Source organism: Manacus vitellinus, unplaced genomic scaffold (genome assembly GCF_001715985.3).
Source record: "Manacus vitellinus isolate BGI_N305 unplaced genomic scaffold, ASM171598v3 scaffold_1_pilon, whole genome shotgun sequence".
Classification (NCBI taxonomy): domain Eukaryota; kingdom Metazoa; phylum Chordata; class Aves; order Passeriformes; family Pipridae; genus Manacus; species Manacus vitellinus.
Genome location: NW_021939396.1, coordinates 54,151,744 through 54,173,177, shown reverse-complemented (window position 1 = coordinate 54,173,177; position 21,434 = coordinate 54,151,744).

Below are 21,434 nucleotides of genomic sequence, written 5' to 3'. Positions count from 1 at the left end.
CACGCACACAAAAATGTAAAATAAAGGCAGAAAGGACTTTCTTTTTTTTTTAATTTTATTTTCTTCTCTCTAAGTCACAGAACTTTTATGTAGAACTTTATCTTCCTCTTCCTGAACCAACGTCTCTGTCACTTAAGTTCTCAAGGAAACAGAATTCTCCTCCTGGGCCTCATTGTCACACATGAAGACACAGGTGTAAAATAGAGAAAAATAAATCTTTTCAGAAACCACAAGCATTCTGGCCAATACTCATTTGTTTGGTTGGCTTTTTACTCTGTCTTTAGAGGTAGCAATGCAAACCCATGTATTTCAACCCATCTCCCGATTTCTCTACCTGCAAGACATACATTCGAAGAACACAGTTCTTTTCTTTTTATAAACCAGATTCTTACTGAGTATGTGCATCATACATCTATTACAACACTGGCTAGGTCTCTTGGCCAAGATTTGGCCCTCAGTATCATCTGTATTCATACAACAAAAGAGAGCCACTATCAATAAAAATGTACTTTCCTTCCAGAATGAAATGTCTCTACAAAAGCTACTTCAGTACTCTGTAAAGATGTTAAAAACATCAATATACAGAAGTGACCTAACACATGAGTAGCAGCAGATCTGCATTTTGGTGCAATTTCTTTCCCCCCTCTGTCTCACTTCCCCCATAAATGGTCTCAGGAATTTGCTTTGGATGTTCCAGAAATTAACTGCATTGCTGCAGGCTAAATTCTTCTAAATTCTTCTTGTGAAATATGCAAAATGCACACAATCTTACATTATTGTGCACATCACATGCATATATTAGCAATATTTTTCCCACTATTTCATATACCTCATCAAAATAATTAGTCTTTAAGGAGTGCACTATTTTCACAGAAGAAGAGACAAATACTTTTTGATAAATATTACACAATCAGCTTTAATCACAGTTAGGTATGGAAGACAGGATTATAATAATTTTACATTGTACAGGAAAAGACCAAAGGATTCTGGCTTCCCAATCCACGAATTGTTGTACTCTCCAGTCACTCTTTTGCTGAACCACAAGGACACCGTCTTGTTGCGGGAGAGGACATATCAAATGGTGCCTTTGTATTAGGTGGTCCAATGCTGCCTCTATCAAGATTAAGTAGGTCATTTATAAGACCCCTAGCACACTCTGTATTTTGCAGTAGGAGTTTGAAGTTTAACAGACGAGCAGCCATCCAGGCAGCAGGCCTGATCACATTGTATAGGAGAAAACAGTTTTCTCAGAAGCTCTCCTTCCAAATAAGCACGAAGTATCTTGAACATGTCTAGAGAGAAAATGGTGCTTTCACTGTGTTTTCTCATATGGTAGATGTTTTTTAGGCATTGTTTACACATCATCATGGGAAATCTATGGTGATTTTCTGGGTATTTGTACAGGTTTTTTAGAGTATTCCATACATTGTTGCTTCTAAAAAGAGCCTACTTAAAAATACAGTTCCAAAGAGTTAAACCAATTCAAGCTATTCTACACTTGCCACATTTGTCTAGGGGAAGTTTCAGGGGGTTTGTCAATTTTAATTAGGAATGGCACAATGATTGTGCACAATGCAGCAGATTATCAGGGCTACTTGTTAAATTATAAAAGGCTGTCTAAGCTTCAGAGTGAAGCTAGTGTCCAAATTAACAAATTTGATAGTTTATAGTTTATGCTCACAAAAATAATTGCTTTTTCCTCCTTTCTTTTGCAGATTGTGTTCATCTGAAAAAAATACCAAGCCTATAGATCTCTAGCTAATTTATGTGAATTAAACCTGTGTTCACAACAATAAACCCAAGTAAAATGCCATGCCCTTTCATAAGCCTTATCTCTTTTTAACATTTCCTATTTTTATGTTAAATTCATAATATACCCTTTGCTGAAGTAGAGTATTTTTTCACCTCAGAAGGTCATTTATTGTGAATTCTGAGAACATGTTGAACTAAAGAAAAAAAAATCTGTGTGATATGCATGGATGGAAAGAGAGGGAGTCCACCATACACCTTTTCTGTTAGGATTGTCTGACATGAAAGAGATCTCCCCCTGCCACAGCACTGATGCTATGTCTTCCTCTACCAAAGTGGCCTGCAGAAAACTAACCTGACACTGGACACATATGAAGCTGAAGCATGGGCTCCTGCATCATCCCCCATCATCCTTGGATGATTTGCGGTGTTGTTTGAACTTGACTTGTAGGACAACTCTGATTTCATGCCTAAGGTGACATGATGATTTTCTTGCCTGTAGAGATAACTCTGGAGGCAATACAAAGTTAGTCAAAAGAAAGATAAGGATCAAACTCTCCAATTGTTAAAGTCTCAAATGGTAATCCATGATGCCTCAGTCATCTAATAACTTTGTTGATGGCCGCTGGAAAACTATAAGACATTTCTTCTTTTAATCTTTAGGTATTACTTTGTGTTCAAACACAGTTAAGAATACACTGAGTAGGAAGGAAACTATATTGGCAAAAAAGTAAAGTAGATTTCAGGGAAGTCTGTCAGCAGTGTATGATCTGAAGCTTGACTAGAATTAGTTTTTAAGATGTTGTAAGCAGTTATAACTATCCTGCATCTTGGATTCATTAATTTATTTTTTTTTCATTTTTCTAAAACAGAGGTCCTCCTAGTTGTATAATTGCATGTAACCTCAAGCTCAATAGACAGTGCACTATTAAAAAAAAAAAAAAAAAGAGAGAAAAGAAAGAAGTTCAAGTCCTATACTCTGAAGAGACAAGTGAATCAATGACTCTCTGGTTCTGAAAAAGAAAAATACTAAGGGAGAAAATTGTCGGGATTGAGAATGAAGAGAGCTATGAGAAATGGAAGAGAGAACAGGAGATCTATCAAGAGAACCGTGGCACCCCAGAGAATGAAGCCCCTCTTTGAAGCAACTGAGATGTTTAACCCCAATGCACCTTGGGTTTTTACTATTATGTTCAAGAGTTTATTGTATTTTACCCTCAATTGTATTTTGAAAACTGTTTTTTATGAAATTTCCCTTGGTTCTTTGTGCCCTTTAATTCCTTTCCCTGATTGGCTCCTGCTTGCTGCATTGCAGCAATTCCTTTTATGACCATAATCCCCCTATATGGGCAGTACTAACCCTTAATTTCCCTTTTATGGTCATTATTTGCATGTTTCTCCCTGGTTTCTTCTTTCCTTCTAGCGATTTCCACCCCAACCTTGTATAAAGCGGGAGCTCCCTTAATAATGGGCCATTTTCTGCAACCATCCCAAGAGTGGCAAACCCCTTTTTCCCTTTGGGACCGCATCAGAAAATAGGAACAGGAGTTAATATCAAATTTCTCTGTATCAAGTCCATCCTCTCTACTGATTATTTGAATTGCATTGACACCTGTGGGGCACAATAAAGACAGCTCAAAAATGTACCAAACCTGGTACACTGTATAATACATCTTCCTTCTTTGCAGTCATGCAGTCATCTTCCATCTATCATGTGATCAACAACCAGGTCAACAACCAGATCATTTGCTGAGGTAAAATGATTCCCAGTACAAGTCAAGGGAGCAAAAGAAAGGGATGGCAAAGAGCTATTTCTTCTTCTCTCCCCCTCTTTCAGCCCTCTCTTTCCTCCTCTTCTCTCTCCCTCCTTCCCATCTTCTCTCCTACTCTCTCTCTTTCTCATATGCTGTGGTGACTGTCAAAACAGCATATCTGCACTAATATATTCCATCTAGAAATAATCTCTTACAAAGTACCTTATTAAAGAGTAAACCTGCATAATGATTAATTTCATTAGGCAACATTCTTCCCTGAAGGCTCCTGTTTGTAATGAAATCTTCAGACAATCACTACCTAGGGAAGCAACATGTCTGCTAAGAGCATTGCAAAATAATAATCAAATGACAAAATATGACATACCAACCTATTTAGATAATTGAGTAATAATATTCTAAAGAACACCACCCTCCCTCTCCACGCTCCTCATTTTCATATACATTCAAGCTGTTTACACTACATAGTGCAAAATGAGCATTAACTTAACTAAAACTTCACAATACCAAACCACTCTCACTAGAATACACTGATGACATGCAGAACAAAGACAATGAACAAGACAATCCTTAATTTTAAAATATTGCCACACATTGTGTATTCCAGAACTGAGTATGTTCAGTGGTTGTATTTATTTATGATGTCTCTACATGTCGTAGGAATTTAATCAAATCCTAATGGTTTTGTTTACAAATTTTATCAAATATAAGAAATGTGAAAACTGCCCAACACACACACAAAATAGGCTTTTCTTAAAAATGTCATCTAAAGACCTGAATAAAGCACTTTGTGGAATCTGTAATAAGGAGCTTGCTTATACATATTTATTGCATGAAACTATCTTGATGCCAAGACTCGAGAAAGATTTGTTTTAAATTAGAATAAGCTTCATTTTGGAGCAAGAGATAAAATGTACAGTGGACAACGTGGTTTTTTCTTTTCTCTCCACAGACAGCTATCTTGTATTGACAATGAGCTATACTGAAGAGGCCTTGCTCTGAAGGAATAAAGAATGTCTGCATTGTGCACACAATCTTGTGCTGAATATTTACATTTGCCTACAAGAGTTTAGACTCCAGTAAATAAAGATTATGCTGTGGATCTGCCCTTACAAAGGTTTGCTTACTGTATGAAAAAGCTAGCTTCCTCTATTGCTCCCTTTATTGATGATTTTCTTTTCAGACCTCAAGAATTCAGAGATAAAATATCTTTTGAACCCTTTTTAGACAAAGTTACCTCATGCTCACAATGCACCCTGTATCTCAACCTCTGCATTTTGCTAGCTTGCTATAATTTATTTAAATGTAAGCATTTTTCAGCACAGTTTTGTTCTGTTCTATATTAAAATGATTGCAAAGATATTAAATTTTCAGTATAGTGTATTAACTCAGACTACAGAATGGGCATACTAGTAGAAAAATTCTGATTGTTCAGCAATGCAACTCAGACTTCTAGGTTCTGCATAGGTCAGATGATGTCATCCCAGTTGCCCTACTGATGTGACTATCTGAGCTAGGAGTTAAGGAAAAGGAAGAAGATAAGCAGGAGGAAAGTGTGTCTATTGTGATATGGTTTTTTTTCCAATTATTTTGTTTTATGTTTTAAATAAAACTATCAACTTCAGGAAAGTACTAGTTTTCACTATTTTTTTCATTGTTTTCAGAAAACAGGATTCTTTTTTCTTAGTCTATAGTTATTTTATTTCTAGCATTTGAAAAGTTGCAAAGTATTTGCAATTTACTATTATGTGCAACATAATTTATTCAGTAATTAAAATGCAGTAATTGCCATTACGAGTTCAATATTTGCTCACAGTTGTTGCATGTTGATATCAGAGACAATTTGAAATTACACTTTCCTTACCATGGAAAGGTATGGCCTCATTTATATCCCATGCAGAGCACTGCATTAACCACCACTGACACTCTCATTAACTCCTAAATCTTTGTTTTAGAGCTATATTTGGTATGCTGTGTAGGATCATCTTTCATGCATACTCTCACCATTCTGTGTAGGTACATTTGTCTTTTACCTTTCATTTCCCCTTTTTCATCATCTCCAAATGACGGGGCTAAATGGAAGCCATTTCAATGAAGAATACAGTTATCATTCCTTAGCACTGCCTCGAGTACCTGGGATTTTTACATGATATCTGTAATCTTTGGATGGACACAGAACGGCTTTGTTTCTAGGTTCAGACAAGAGTTCAGGTCTGCTCCTGCCATTACAGTGGATAAAGTGCTTAATTGCTATGGTAATTTATTTCCTTACTTTTAGCGTATAGCAGAGTATTCCAATCAAATGGTTAGTACCAAAACTATGTCTTCCCTAGTCCGTTTCAGGCACTGTTTTCTGCTTTGAAAATGTGTCTTGGGTGTGTCCTGCCCGGGGATTCAGAGGTCTGTCAGTTGCTGGCAATGACCCCACTCCAGCCCAGGCCAACCTCCTGGATGGGAAACCCCCTGGAACAGGCTGGACTTGCAGAACCTGCAGCAGCACCAGCTTCTCCAGCACAGTGAGGCTATGGGTTTGCTTGGGCTGCTGTTCAGAACTGCAACACAGCAGTATGGGGAAAGAGAGAAGGTGGCCTTTCAAGGTCTTTTTCCTAACTTTCTAAGGAAACAGATAGTTGAAATGACTTTTGTCAAAACTTTGTGTACTGGGTTTGCATAGTAAGGTTTTGGTAATGGGGGTGGGCTTCTGTGAATGCTGCTAGAAGCTTCCCTCATGGCCAACAGAGCCAGTGCCAGCCAGACTCACCACTGGCCAAGGCCAAGCCTACTAGTGATGGTGGTAGCACCTGTGGGATAGCATAGCTAAAAGGGAATCGCAATAGCGTCTAGAAAGACGAGTCAGAATATGTGAGAGAAAGACACCAAGGCCACTGAAGAAGGAGAGGGAGGACGTGCTGTATGCTGAAAATAAAGCATATTGCAATAGTCTGCACTGAGCATGGAAGGAGAAACCCAGGTATTAGAATGCCAGTCCTCCTGCAAACAGCTGCATTACACACCCTGAACCCACTGTGATTGTGCTCTCCCTGCCCACTCACCCTCCTCTCTGCTCCACTAAATTCAATTTCAGCCTATTAAGCTCGAGAGTCAAGCAAAAGAGCCTTAAAGACAGTTACTTAATATGAATTTGAACTCCAAAGTATTCCATTAAAGGAAAAAAATTCAATGATGTTAAGATGTACAATATTTTGCATAATAAGGAATAATGAAAAAAAAAAGTTCAATATTTTATTCTGAAAATCTGTAAAATCTACTAAATGAACTGCTTGGTAAATATATTCATAGCTCTTCCAACCAAGCCCACAGTACACAAAATAATATATACAAGATATTTTTAAATACTCTATACAAAATGTGAGAAAATATTTTACATTTATAATTTGATTAACAGTATAATAAGACATCAACAGAAGCTATTGTTTGGCATGCATATTGAGAGTTATGATGTATGAATGGGTTGTTACTAATTAGATTTTCATGGTTAAAGTCGAGCTTATCTCCTTCTCTGGATACTGCTAGATGAGCTTTTGCAATGGCTTGTTGTTCAAGATATTTTAAAAGGAGAATAGTTATTTAATTTTCTTTGAACTTGATGAACTCTGACATGTTTAAAAAATCCTTTAGTAAATGCTGTTTAGAGATGATAAATTTGCCCCATCAAAATGATTAAATTTTATTCTTGCTGCTGCATTTTTTAAAAATTAAAGCTTGCTCATATGAAAGTTCATATGATTACAAGATATATGATTAAAGTATGGTCAGGATTGGTTGGATCCTTTGAACTTGATTTTACTCTGTTAAGATTGCTCTTCATGTTGGATGCTGGGTTTTTTGATAAACTCAACACCTAGCAAGAGCATTCACCATACAATTACATGAGAAATTCAATAGCCAAATTGTCCCCTGAAGCATCCTCAATACTTTCCATCAGTTATAGCAGGAGAAAATTAAACTTTTAAAGTATAGTGTAACTAATCTTGGATTCAGTGCAATTAAGGGCAGAAATCACTGAATTTGATCCAAAGAAATCGGTGGTGTTTTTTTCTCATCAACACATTTCCTGGATCCTTAGAGATATCAGAACATCACTTCTAATTTGGGAATAATTCTGACTCTTTGAATTACAAAGAATGTCATGCAGTTAGGCAGCATAGAGTGGGGAAGACAGATTTATTTCATTATATTTGAATGCAGGATTAGCAGAATCACAGAAACATTTAGATTGGAAAAGACCTTTAAAATCATTGAGTCCAACCATAGTGGACTTGATTCAATAGACTAAGACCTTTTCCTGTGTTACAAATCAGTGGACAAACAATCTTTGTGATTATTCTTGAAAGAGAAGGTGTTTTTTTTTTCAAAATCATTCAGTGTTCCACAATACCAGTCTATATCAGGGAGTAGTTCAGGTTGGAGTCCCAGCCTGCTGCTTAGTTAGTTGGCTGGTTCTGTATTCTGTAACACTGGATCTTTGTAAGGCAAGATTACAGATAAAGCTTCCTGAGAAGTAGGTTGTTTTCTATCTGAGAAGGTAGGTTGTTTCTATCTGTAAAATATCTGAGTTTCAAAATAACCGAATTTTTTCAATAATAGTTTCAACTTTCAGCAAATAGATATATTTTTCCCCTAGGAGCTGAAAACTCAGTACATTAAAAAAATAGTCATGTTACATGTTGGCCAAAAGTGCATCAAGGGGAAAAATCTTTGCTAATGAACCAAACCTACTGAGAGTAGTGGCATGAGACTTCTGAATTCCCGTGGGGCATTATTATCAGCAGATGTGAATAAACTGTTTCAGCTGAGTATTTTTGACATTCAGGTATTTTATTTTTGTTGAACAGATGCAATTTTCTGCAGAGGGCAGACACATCTTTCTAATTTTTATATTTGTCAAAATCTATTAAATATGTTTCAAGAAAATATTTTGATGAGGTATTTGTGTACATGCCTCTTTCTTCTCTCCTGTACCCTACCTCAAAACCAAGACTTATTACATTACAGTTGGATTTGTTTTGCTTCCTTGCTCTCACAGAGACAGTATGCTTGACAGAGAGCAGCTTTTCAAACACAATATGCACTTTGATATTAACAAAAATAGTAAGAAAATAGAATAAAAACAAAAATGTAATTGCTTTTACTGCATGACTGATTGCTTCCACAATACAATTAAGCAGAAGGGAAAAATTATTGCATCTTTGGCAGTTAATTCAGGGTGTAGCACACCACTAATCCTCAGAGGACTTAATTTTCTGCTAAAACTAAAGAAAGTATATTAAAAATATATCTGATCACCTGAAAAGACAATTCAAACAATTGCTCATAGATATTGGGACTGGCGCTGCTTAACATTTTTGACAGCCACATGAACAGTGGGATTGAGTGCACCCCAGCAAGTTTGTCAATGACACTAAGTTGTGTGGTGCAGTCGACATGCTGGAGGGAAGGGATGCTATCCAAAGGGTCCTTGACAGGCTTGAGGAGTGGTTTTGTGTGAACCTCATGAGGTTCAGCAAGACTAAGTGCAAGGTCCTGCACATGGATTGGGCAAATCCCAAGCATAAATACAGACTGAGAGGAAAATGGCTTGAGACTAGCTCTGAGAACAGGGACTTGAGGGTGTTGGCTGATGAAAAGCTCGACTTGACCCAGCAACGTGTGCTTGCAGTCCAGAAAGCCAATCATATTCTGGGCTGCATCAAAAGCAGTGTGGTCAGCAGGTCGAGGGAGGTGATTCTGCTCCTCTGCTCTGTTCTCATGAGACCCCATCTGGAGTACTCTGGGTTCCCCAACATAAGAAGGACATGAGCCTGCTGGAGTGAGTCTAGGGAAGGGCCACGAAGTTGATCAGAGGGCTGGAGTACCTCTTTGAAGAAGACAGGCTGAGAGAGCTGGGGTTGCTCAAACTGGAGAAGAGACTGCTCCAGGGCCTTCTTACAGCATCCTTCCAGTACTTAAAATGGGCCTAGAAGAAAGCTGAGAGGACTTTTTACAAGGGCATGTAGTGATAGGACATGGGGTAATGGCTTTAAACTGAAAAAGGGTAGATTAGATATTAGCTTACATATTAGGAAGAAGTCCTTTACTGTGAGTGTGGTGAAGCACTGGAACAGGTTACCCAGAGAAGTTGTGGATACTACGTCCCTGGAAATGTTCAAGGCCAGGATGGATGGGGCTTTGAGCAATCTGGTGTAGTGGAAGGTGTCCCTGTCATGGCAGGGATAGGAGTTGGAACTAGATAATCTTTAAGGTCCTTTCCCCCCCAAACCAGTCTACGATTACATGATTCTATGAAGGAGATAACTAATGTACATGTTGTAAATCAGTGTCAGACCACAGATTGTTTTAACTAAAGCCATTCCTGCCTTGAATTGAAGTGCTTTACTTACAGAAAGTAGTTTTGCCTTCAACAGAGGTTTTTTTTCTGTCAACTAAACCATCATTACATGGCGCCTCAAAACATTATTTCTTTATTTTTATGGAGGAATAACTTTGACAGATTCAAATGTTTAATCTTGCTTTAAGAGAAAAGAATGGTATTGGGTTTCTAAAATAAACTCATCTCTGTGAGTAAAAGTGTATGTATATTTTCATATATTTATATATACAAGTATGTCTATAGACATAATTACATACGCACACAGACAGACACATATAAAGTCTTTTGGCTCATGTCAATCTACTGTTACTCTTTAGGTGGCAACAGTTTTATTCAACTATGAATGTAATATTGCCTAGATGCACCCTATAGTGATTTCACTCACTATCCAAATATTTTCTTGCTCATTTTTTGGGGCACAAAACAGCATTAGATGATGATGATATGTTAATGGACTAACCACAGACATTTTAACTTCAGTTAATTTCCTTTTTTGACTTTAAATTATCTGATAGGTTTCAATGGCGCATGACTAAAGTTTGTGCTGCCTGTAATTTTCCTTTCAGGTTTTTTTGTTTGCTTGTTTGTTTAGATTTTTTAGAAATTTATATACAGTAACAAATCCGCTCAATAGTAGTAATGGTAGCAGTAGAGGAAGGAGAAGTAATAATAACTGTAACAATAGTAATTTTAAAATCTTGCTAAAGTACTTTTCCACCAAGGTATTAGCATTTTCTTGAAAATTTAACTAACTCTTACAACACACACCTCCCTTCCCACTCCTCCCCCCAAAAACACCCACAACCAACAAAAACAACAACAAAACCCCCCAAAAAATGGCAAAACAAAACAAAAAACCCCAAACCCTGAATCAAAGACATGGCCAAGAACGAACTCAAAAGTCCTCTTTTTCAGGCAATTGCCCTAACCAAACTACAGTTCCCCTTCCCAGTGTGCTGTCATATACAGAAGAAATTTAGTCATAGGCCTTAGAATGAGAAATCTAGCTTTGCTTCCTCTGGGTGGCAGAGGTGAAATCAAATTGGCATTTCTAAAATCTCAGAAAAATAATATTTTTGTGAGTGTTCTGCTGTTTCTGTTTTCATATCTTATCCTCTTATTTTGTTATAAAAAGGCCAATTTTAAAGCCACTTGACATTATAACTAAGGAAAACGATGCAATTCTGCAGGTAGAGCCCCAGCTCTTCTAGTATGAGTGTAGTAGAAAAAGTCTGAGACACTGAGTGAAAGCAAATATATAGTTACTGTTTGGTTTAATTATTTATTTATGGTTAATGCAGGCTTTTGAAAGGAAGTGCTTTGCATGTTCATTTATTTAGCTAATTGAAAGTTACTTATAGCAGTCAGGCAGCAGATAATTGAGCAATTGATAAAGGTATTATAACTGCATCACCTGTTCTGTCTTGTATTTCTTTTGGTAAATGAGAAAATACTAATTCAATGTCAATTACTTGCATTTAATTTTTTCTTGAAAAAGTTTGATCTGCTACACTATCATTAAAAAAAAAATTGTGCCTGTCTTCTATGTTTTCTGACACTTTACGCAAGCATGTCTCCAGTAACTATCTCATACTCCGAGCCTCTTCTTAATAAAAAAATTATTAATAGCTCACCTTATCCTTAAACTATAATAATGGCTAATAATAAGTCAAATATTTTGTTAAATCCTTTACAGTGATTCAGCTGGAGAGATCTGAAGGTATTTCTGTGGTCTGCTGTGTGAGGATCCTCTTTACCACAGTGAGAGATGATAGTATGCTTCAGGATCTTAATCACTCCTCTTAAATACATTGTAAGAGAAATACAAATTAAGATAGAAAAAGAATAGAAAATGTATCCATCTGTCTTCTTTCTGTTCTTTTTTTAATTAATTTTTGCTTGTCATCCAAAGAAAAAAATCTTTAAGCTTTGACTGTACCTAAAAAATTCCCAAACAAGTAGTTCTGTATAAAAGTTGATCTCAACGACAAAAGAGTTTTGATGAAGTTGACAAAGAATTCCATTATTAAAATTTTAGCCTTTTTAAAACCAATGATCTTGATAAAAGACTTAATTGATATTCAATACTTTTTATGTTGAGAATTTATACAAAGTCATCAGTGATTTCTCTCAAAATTTTGAACAATATTTTAAAGCAATCATGTTTCTGTGGTCCAATATCCTGATGAATCAGACAAAAGAAAAAAGTAGCTAGACATAAAAAATCATGGAATATGGTAGTTGCAAAAGAGTTGTTAGGAATTAAGCAAATTAGCTCAAGACATAATTCATAATTGTATGTGGATGTCTAAATATAGGAATGAACTACTGCACACATATTTGCGCATGGGGTCAAACTGAGAAAAAAATCTATATAATTGAGCAAGCAGTAAAGATATCCGTAGTTAAGAATAAATAGGATAGGAATAGATGGGATATATAAGGAACACAACTTCGTGTGCTAAATTACACTGAAATGTTACCATGAAACATTTTTTCTTTGCGTCTTTTCCCCTATCCTTGTCAAATAAAATATATATGGAAATATATTTATGATATCTACTTAAGAGAATAGCTACTGAAAATAACAAAGCTTTCAAATATACCAGTGGGATCTAACTTGCTGATTATATATTTGCTATGTAGAAAGGATAAGTTTAAGCCAAAGAACAAGTTTAACAAATATATATATATATGGAAATTTAAAAAAAAAGAGTTAAAATCTTTCAATTATGGTTTTGTCTGTATTTTAAATAATTTAAGTGTACTAGCAATGTAACCCTGAATAGCTAGAATTCCCCACTGAAGGCATATGGAAATATGAGAAAGCTGAAAGACTCAAAATTTTCAAAACTGGGAAAATTTTTAATATTCCAACATCTACAGGGGTGTCACCCCTAAGGCACTTACATGGTAAATTATTATTAGACACTGATGGAAATAAGCTAACATACACCAATAGAACATACCAGCATTTTGTACATTGGGACTATGATTTTCTACGGGATGGAGGCAGGATAGAAAAGGCTTATGAAGACATTTGTTGCAGCACACTACGCTGGTACTCCACAGGCCAGACATTTTCAAGATACACACACACAAACCCTCAGTGAGACCCAGCAACTGAGTGAGCTTTAGATCCAAATTTTATCTAAGTCTACTACCTTTTCATCAAGAGTTTTGATGCAGATCACTCTCTAACACCACTTAAAAGAAGCCTGTGCTTTAAAAGGTTTTTCTAGTAACCAGACGTAGGGGAATTCAGTGAATTTTTTACTTTTTTCTGTGTGTGCATGCGTGTTGATATCCATTCTGATTTTGCAAAAATCACCACATTTTGCAGTCTGAAAATGAACACAAAACTATTTGCATAACATCTGCACTGCTTGGAGGGTTGAGACACTACAGCAATTAGATCCATGCTCTGTAACATTCACTTGCAATTCATGCAACTACTATAGTTGAGCTAATTTAATGTTTAGTTAAAACATATTTATTTTTATTTTTTCCCTTTCTTATTAATGCTGTATCAAAAAACATTTAATAAACTGTTTTAATTTTAAGCAGGTAGCTATAAAAATATTTTCCCTCTATATTTTTAAAATGCAAGAAACTTTGAAGGATAATAATTTAATCTGTTTAATATGTGACTGTTTGCATCTATAGCATGTGTTCTAATCTGACTGATTTTACACAGCTGTCATTCTGCAGCCTATAATCTGTATGCATATGATATAAGCATAGCCTTTAATGAACAAGATTCACATGCAAAAGTTGCTAATATAATGCTAACATAGCAGCACCTGCCAACACCTCTACAATTAGAAATCTGTGTCAGCATTTCAATTATAAAGCAACTTCTAATTTAGAGGATCATAACTTGACAGTAAAAATTCATTCTGTGTTGCAAGTTGACACGCAAGGTCTCAGTTCAAAGCATTTTTATTAATATAGGTTTAAATTGGTTTAGATATTATGAAGTTAGAGAAGACTAAAGTGGAAAATGAAGACACTCTGTGGATGTTTTTTTCATCACCACTGTAGCTCAAATGCTTTGAAAGGGAAATCTGCAAATGTTACAGTTGTTTATATGTAACTAGGATCAGTGACTGATTCTTTTCCTATTAATGTAGCAGTAAGATCTAAGCTTTAAAACTCCCCAGTGCTATGTTTCTTTCTAGTGTTTTTTTTAGGATGCATATTTGTCATTAGCATTATATATGAAACATTAATTGCTTACTATATTCATTTTTGAATGCATCGATTCACCACTAAAACAGAACATGGCAGTACATGTGGGAACCTATGGTCTGGAGGTCTCTCCATAATGACATATCACTTACTAATAGCATTTCCATGAATTAGAAACTTCCCAAGTGTGTATTGACGCAATTGTTCCAGCTGAGAAATTACTATGTGCTGTGTCAATAAGCTACTTATCAGAGTTGCCTATTGCTTTGCACTGACACAGTAACTACTAACTACTGCTCAGATATAGCACTATTTATAGTGGAAAGGAAATAATTTTCGGTCTGTGACAGGGTTAGGATCCACTGAGGGAGATAAATGACAAGGATTTCATTCTATTCTTAGATGGGTGGTTGTAAGAGGCAAAAATGTCAATAACAACTAGATCATTTCTGTGACCTTGCCGAGAATATTCCCCTCCACCCTATTTCTAGCTCTTTCATGCTGTTTTCAAAGCCCTAAAGGACTGAAAAGCATTGTGAGGAGCTCCTGGAGTTCAACAGTTACATCAAATAGTGTGCAAAGGGTTGCACTGCATTCCTTTGGTGCCTTATGGAAAAAAGCATCTGAGCTTGACAGGGAAAGTAAAGAGAACTACCTCTGAGGAAGGGTAGAATACTTTGGGCAACCTGACGTGCTGGAGGAAGGTTAACTTGCAAGGCGCAGCAGCAGGGGAGAAGCCAGATGCCAGCTCATGGGGCCAGAGCTTCATACAGAGCTGCTCTTCATCTGGGGCATATTTCTACATGAACAAGTCCATGTAGCAGCTGCTCGCTGGCAGAAGATGGGCCAAGAGAACCCACATCTGCTTGCAAATGATTGCAGTCAAAAAGACAGTTCCTGAAATTGTTTTCCAAGGAATGTGTCAAGTTCACAACCACGTTAGCCCTCTTGTGAGCAAGGCAGCTCTTTGCTGAGAGATATGTCTGGGGCTTTGCTCCCACAGATGGAAACCTTTGCATCATAATTCCAGCAGCACATGTCAGAGCTCTGGTGTTGCAAGCAGAGGCAGTAGCTTGCATTGTTGTGCCAGCAGCAGGTCCCAGGAGTTCAACAGATCTCCAAACACATTATGGTGTCTTGTATTAGTCCCTTTAAATTAAAAAACAATATCTAAAACTTAGTTTGTTACTGGGAAAATAATAATTTATTTTTAAATGCATTGGAAATTAATGTTAAAAAAGCTATCACAAGTAAGGGAAAGCTGGGGGAACAAATTGTCAAAGAAAAGTAAGGAGGATGAATATGAATAAGGTGGGCTTCCTTTAATATCTTTCACCTCCACATACTGCTATCATCTCTAAACTGCATTTGGCTGAAATTATGCCACTAATACTAGTACATGAATCACATATACACCTGTATCACTCTTCAGGGCTCATTACCTTACAGAAGGCTTTTAATTTGTAGCTGTTTTCTCTGTTATTTCTCATAGTGTCTTAATGTGCCAGAAGTCTAGATATTGTAAGTACCCCTCACAGTCGCAACATTTTCCAACGTCTTTAAGAGGTCATAAGTACACACCATAGGTCAGAAGAGTAGTCCAGGATTTATATGATTTATACACAACTCAGCCAATACAATGCACTATTTCTTATAATGCTCTGTTGTTTCATTTAGAAGTCTTTGTAACAACAATGAAAAAATAAAAAAAAAAGATCTGGTGCTCCATATTATGTTAAAGACACATGATTTTACTTCATTTTGTCTAGAAAAGTACACTCCTTACTTTCTTAATTAATCTTCTTAGCATAATGGCATGCTGCTGGTCAGAAGACATGCTTGAAAGAGATTTGAACTATTACATACTTGTGCAAAGGTATCCTAGTGCAGAATATATATTCATATATTCTTACGTATATAATGAAAAGCTAAAACTTCTCATTGTTAACTCATGTTTTGTATCTGTTGTTGAAACTTGAAAATTTTTCTACCTTTCTTGCAGATTATGGCATTCAAGTCTATCAGCCAATGATAGTTCATCAGTACTTCATAAAGTCTTTTTAACCTGAAAGTTTAGACCTGCATTTTCTACAAACATTAAACTAAATACTACAGTTATCTGTATAATACATTAGAAAACAACTTTGCAGCACCCTCTAGTGACACATTAGCAAATCAGAATGTTCTGGAAAATGAAGCAACCAACAAGACAACCTGGTTCTGAAGAAAACCACTTTTGACATGACCATGGTGGCAAAAGGTGTTCACTTTCACTTTTCCAGTCTCATAAGGTAAATTACAAAGACTTGATTTCTCCAAGGCTCTTATTAAAAAAATGCTTTTTCTTGACCTTAATCATTCAGTATAGGAACTGGATTTATTCTGTCTTTGAAGCCACTCTGTTAATATAAAATCAAATATATTTTTTATATCTGTTAAGAAGCTAAATTGGCACCTGCAGAATTCCTAAATCTCCTCTATTTCTTATGACTTAGATCTGTCATTGTTCAGTGCTTCTTGTGTCAGTGTGTTTCTACACCATGAAAATGTGACAGCAGACACCTGACAGCTGAAAGATTTGCTTCACTGCATGCAAGTCTTTGAGCATGACTTTTGGACTTTAGTATAATTTGGCTCCCAAGCATTTAAAATCAGCTTAAGATCAACTCATATCTTAAGATTATAGATAATTTCTTCCCCTTATGACCACCATAGCCCAGCTGCTAATACAAAACCATACATCTGTGTATAAATATTAGAGTTTATCACTGATTTATATCTAATATTGTGGCAATCTAGTTTAGAAAACAGTACACTACTTATTGAAGCTGTTTAGTAAGGTATTGGTGGCTTTTGGTGACTTTGTTACTGCATGAACATTTATGTTGCCATAAAAGGAATTTATGCACGTGATGGACCCATCTATCCATATTCTACCATATTGTGTAATACAAAGCTTGGCTTATGGGGTTTTGTATTGTTTTTCCCTCTCCAATAAAACAGCATACATCGCTAATTAATTAGTAAGGAGTATAACTTTTTCCACTTTTTTTTTTGTGCTTCTTGCCTTTAGAATTAAACTGCTTATAAATGCTGACATTCAGCTTCTCATTCTGCTAAATGATGCTTTTTCATGTGAGCTATGACACTTCTTTCTTTCCTAAATCTGGCTATGTAATACCTGAAGAGGTATAACTTAAGTATAATGATCTAGCAGAGATCTTAAGGAGTTGTGATATCTTGAGTTGTTTTGCTGCATTTTAAACTGTGGCACTTTAGCTTGTGGTGGAAAGTTAGTAACATAGTTTTCTCGGAAAAAGAAACATTACTACTTTCTTTCCTTCTCCCAGCTTGTTCCTTTAAAATAAGGGTTGCCATACTGTTATATACATAGATAAAAATGACAGCATAGAATAATGGCAACTTATTTGGCATTGATACATACTGTGAAACCTAAGATCCTCTTGTCTTCTTTCATCTACTCATAAATAAATACTCATAATATTCATAAAAAATAAATAAGTTCATCTGTCCTTTTCCTTTCCCAATCTGATAACAAAATAATTTTTAAAAATATTGTCTTTGTAAAGGTTCCTTGAATTCAGCACTTCTTGCATCATGTATATTGTTTACATACATCACATATATTGTTTACATGCACCACGTATGTTGTTTACATGAGTAACTATCAATTAGAGCAATGAATCATAGAACTTCTTACAAAAACATATTTTTCAGGTGCTATGCTTTATTCGTTGTCCTCTGCACCCTCACATACAATTTAAAACCATCTTCAGTATTTATTGTTGGTACCTGCTTTTTAAGTGTCCAGAAATAAATGATATGTACAGAAAATTAATGTCCCTTCTTTTAACATAAACACCTGTGGTTTGAAACATCAGAGTTGTACATCAATTTTGAAGAAAAAAAAAGATCGAAAGAGCATTTCATAGAATAGCTAATAACTACTGTATATCATATATAGTTAATAACCATAACTTTCTTGAGGAAAGATGACTAAAAATAAAAAGGCATAAAAGCATTACTTTTAGTATGTTTATCAAGAAAATAGAAAATAATGATATGCAAGATATATATGCATGTAACAGCAACAGAGCTATTTCTTCAGGAAAAAGAACTACTATTTTTTGCAACAGATTATATTTTCCCTTTGAGGGCCTAGAAATAAAGTAAAAGGCCTGATTAAACCCCTGCCACTTCAGGTTTATACAAATAGTACACATTGACAAAGTTAGAGTCTGTACCTAAAATCAAACTTAAGACCATTTGTCATGAAAATTAAAGTGATTGCTACAAAAACAATTTTATGGAAATAGCATTAAAAAGTGTATGAAAATCAATTATAAGTGTCTAATACAAATCTCTGTTTCCTTTATGGCCTAACATGAGTAGTGCCTTTCATACCATGACCATATCAGATCTTTACACAACTCTGCTTATATATAGTTGACTCACATTAAAATTTCTCCTTACTTTTCCTATTCTACAGTTCTCTCTCTCTCTTAAGTTCACCTAGCTCCAGAAGACTTTTATTCACGACATAGAATAAGCCACTACAGAATCAGTCACCTCATAAGTGTAGGAATGAAAGAATACCATAATCTTTAAAATTCTTTAGTATACTGACAGACATACTACCTTACCTATTCTTGAGTCATTATTATGAGACAAATAATAATTGATATTACATAACGTGTTTTCATCAAAGAAATTATTTCTCACTTCTGATAATTCACCTCAAAAAGCTTCTTTGCATTCACCAGCAGCTTATTCCTAGATGTAGAAAGGCATCGTATTCCATCGTTTTCCTTTATTTCCTCCTCCATTAAAAGCATAGATGTTTCTAGATGTTTCAGTAAACTCATTGAGACGTCTGAATGTCGTTTTTGTTTAACTTACCTAAAGAACTCTCTATACTTTTACAGGCACACATAGATCCAAATTTTGCTGGTTTTAAATGCCTCATCCACAAATAGTTCAGGGCAGGGCATGTCAATTCCTTCCATCCCAGGAATTTTGAAAAGATCAGATCTCCTCAAAGATCACACTAAAGATCATATTAGTTCCTTTGCTCACATTTAAGAATTCAAGAGAAAGTGTGTCTTTTTACATTAATTCAATGCTAATTCATTATCACAGATTCATTGACTCTTTCATTGCAATGCAAATGTCATGTCAAGACTGAATTTTTTGCTGCTTTGAAAAGGATAAATTCAAATTTTATTTTCATAGAGGAGACTACTGAGGTAGAAATATATGCTTCATGTTAAAGCTCCATAGGTTTTAGTAACTTACATATTATTTGTCCTCCATTATGACTGTAGCATGGTTATCAGAGGTAGGACTTCATAAATTATAAAGATGAAGAAGTAGTAAAACACATTTTATCCTATTTATCTTCTTTTCCACTTTTGAAGAAATTACAGAAATTAACAAACAACAAAATAAAATGATAATGTCTGACAAATTCTTTGTTTCTGTCTATAATTTGGTGGGTATCTTATTGCTACTTAGTGTTGCATCATTCCCAAGTATATAGGTAGTTTTTTAAATTTCTTTGGAGTTTGACTCTCTGAGGTAAGTTGTACGCCAAGGCTGATGTTCTCTATTTAGTAAAGTATTGATTTTATATACTGATCTGAAGTTCTTAGTACTCACATACTCTACCACACTTTCAGGAAATGTAAAAATACCGTATCCTGTGTTGTGTTGTAAGTCATACACGTGTTATCATTTTGTTCAGCATGAGACTGAATTTGTTCTACAAGGCATGATCTGACACATGAAAATGTTTCTAGTTACCTGTGGTAGAAAAGGAGGACCCTGGAAACTACCAACCTGTCAGCCTTACCTCTGTCCCTGGAAAGTTCATGAAGCAGAAGAAGCTATGCTAAGGCCCAGGGAGGACAGGGAGGTGATTCAAGACAGCCAGCACAACTTCACCAAGGGCAAGTCCTGTCTGACCAATGTAGTGGCCTTCTATGATGGAGAGACTACATCAGTGGGCATGGGAAGGGCTACAGATGTCATTTATCCAAGGTCTGTGAGGCCCTTGACATAGTCAAAATCTCTCCAAACTGGGGAGAAATAGATTTGATGAGTGGACTGTTTGACGGATAAGGAACTGGTTGGACAGTCACATCCAGAGGGTAGTGGTCGATGCTTCAGTGTCCTGATAGATGTTGGTGACAAATGAAGTTCATCAGAAGTCTGTACTGGGAGAGAGCTATTCAATTTATGCTGTTCAATTAATCAGTGACATAGACAAAGGGATTAAGTGCATTCTCAACAAGTCTTCAAACAAAACCATGCTGAATGGTGCAGTTGACATACCTGAGGGTTGGATGCGATCTAGAGGGATCTAGACAAGCTCAAGAAGGAGACCTGTGAGGGGACATGAGGCTTAACAAGACTAAGTGCAAGGTCCTGCACAAGGGCCAGGGTGACCTCTAGAACCAATACAGGTTGGGGGGTGAACAGATCAAGAGCACCCCTTAAAGAAGGACTTGAAGGTGCTGGTGGATGAAAGACTGGACATGAGCTAATAGTTAGCACACGCAGCCTGGAAAGCCAGTTGTGTCCTGGGCTGCATCAAAAGCAGCATGGCCAGAAGGTCAAGGAAGGTTATTCTAGCCTTCTATTCCGCTCTGCTGAAACCCCACCTGGAGTACTGCATCCTGAGCCCTGAGTTCCTCAGCACAGGAAGGACACAGAGCTGTTGGAGCAACTACAGAGAAGGGCCATGAAGATAATAGGAGGGCTGGACCACATCTTCAAGAAGAAAAGCTGAAAGAATTGGGATTATTCAACCTGGAGAGGAGAAGGCTCTGGGACAATTTATTATGGCCTTTCAGTACCTAAAAGGGGGTCTATGAGAAAACTGAGAGGGAATTTTTACAAGGGCATGTAGTGATAGGACATGGAGGAATGGCTTTAAATTGACAGAGGGTAGGTTTACATTATATATAAAAAAGGAATTCTTTACTGTGTGGATGGTGAGACACTGGCACAAATTGCCAAGGGAAGCTGTAGATGACCCATCTCTGGAAGCATTCAAGGCCAGGTTGGAGGGGGCTCAGAGCAAGCAGATGTAGTGGAAGGTGTCAAAAAATATTTTCTCCAACACCTGGGATCCCTGTCCATACTTAGTATTACTGAGAAATTCTGCAGTGTGTTTGCGCATTATTAGTTTAATTGAGTTATGTACTGTAGCATTTTTAAAAGGATTTTACTGATTCCACTACCATTTTTCTATATAGCAGGTTTCTACTCTTTTTGTTTCTACCTTATTTTTTTTCCTCATTTCGCAT